Below are 1,756 nucleotides of genomic sequence, written 5' to 3' on the forward strand. Positions count from 1 at the left end.
TGTGTCTCAGTTAACAACTTTCTTATTAAAGAAGTCGGATCAAATTAATAATGAAATCTATCCCACAATCCTCACTTGTTTATTGTTTCTCTAAACTGTGACCCCCTCCTCCCAACACCTCACCTTCCCATCATGCCTTTCACCTGAAACTTTGTCCTTGTCTGATCTTTACAAACATCACGACGTTAACCTCATCCCTACCAACAACCCTCTCCCTCTCCTCTCTCATTCCTTCACTACTACGACTACTACTAGTAGTAGTAGTAATGTTATTGTCGCTGTTGTTGTTGTTTCTCCCTGGAAGACACCTAGAAATCAAAGGCATTCCAACCGTGACCACACAGTCTACGTTTTCGGACATAGAATACATAGGACTTTAGTAGAGTCCTTTTTGTTACAAGCATTTAGACCAGGTCTAAGAGTACCTGCTACCCCTTTCTATCGCCAATCTCGGAAACCCTATAAAAAATGTCCCTTTCTCATTTGAGTAAACCATAAAAATGGATGTCTTTCTAAGGGTCTGTATTGAAAGGACCCTTCATAAAATTATATTTTGAGGGCCTATGCAAGGTCGATTCTCTCAGCTGAAGCAGCAGCAACGAAACCTAACGGTGCTGCTGCCAATTTAGTCATCATGAACCGCATCCAAAAATGACCACCCGACTGATTGGCTTAAAGTCACTTGCAGACAGACACCAATCTCTGTCTCACGGGTGTGCTGTGTCTCCTCTCTCTACCTTTTCTACCGCTACTACAGAACGGCCATTGGTCGTCGGAATATTGGTGTCATGCTGCTTCTCCCAGGCTTTTCCAACCTACACGCCTCTCCTCATTCCATCACCCCAATGCGCATTCAACCTCCAAACCCCTACGTTAATTACCAAACGAGTCCTTCCTTCCCGGAACGTCGCCTTTCCCTAGAACTCCTTCCTGTTCAGGTCCATCCACCAAGTGTTAACTTACAAAGGTTCAAGAGGAATATTAACGGCATCAACCTCCCCAGTCAAGGACAGGGTAGGATCCTATGGAGGACATGGGCACAGATTCTCTGTCTCGTCTGACCCGACAAATAAAAAAATATCAGACTGAGATATTTTCGTTTAAGATTTTACTACAACCGTTTGTGTAAAATTACATGAAGAAGATTTCCACTTCATTGTAGGGGACATTTTTACAGCTTTCATCTAAAGTGTCCTGATTTTCCATCTTTTGAAATAAAATCGCAAGGTGTAAAAACGCCTCAACCCTAATCCCTGTGAGCTGGATTTCATTTGTAAATTTATTGTCGTACTCAGCCCAACAAACATCTTCACCAGCCATCTTAATTAGGGTCCGCCAAATTTCTATTTTAGAGGTCGCCACCTACCAACACTCGACTAAACATTACTTCTAAGCTAATTCCGTCATTCAATCTTCTACATTTGTTATAAATTAGATAAGTAATAAGGGACGATAGATTTGTTGATACTGGGTCCCCTGCTTAAATATCGTTTGTAATTTCATGGTCAGATAAGGGAAATGGGATCACAACAGGGAAACATAGGGTCACCCTGCACTATGCCAGTTATATGGGTCCCAGGGTGGGGCTAACGCTATGTGTCTTTACAAAGAGTTGATGGAAAAAAAACGTAGATTTATAATAACATAAGAAACGACAGTGTGTGTAAATTGATATCTGGCTTATGGAGTTGATTAGGTTGATCATATACACACTCATATATATATATATATATATATATATATATATATATATATA

The 1,756-nt window shown here is 40.7% G+C and overlaps 1 protein-coding gene across 11 annotated transcripts in view; it reads right to left on the reverse strand.

Annotated features, from left to right (window-relative positions):
- Positions 1 to 1,756, reverse strand: part of LOC106871290 (myogenesis-regulating glycosidase) — a 44,609-nt gene that overhangs the window by 11,407 nt on the left and 31,446 nt on the right. The window lies entirely within an intron of this gene.

This window comes from Octopus bimaculoides, chromosome 20 (assembly GCF_001194135.2).
Source record: "Octopus bimaculoides isolate UCB-OBI-ISO-001 chromosome 20, ASM119413v2, whole genome shotgun sequence".
Lineage (NCBI taxonomy): Eukaryota > Metazoa > Mollusca > Cephalopoda > Octopoda > Octopodidae > Octopus > Octopus bimaculoides.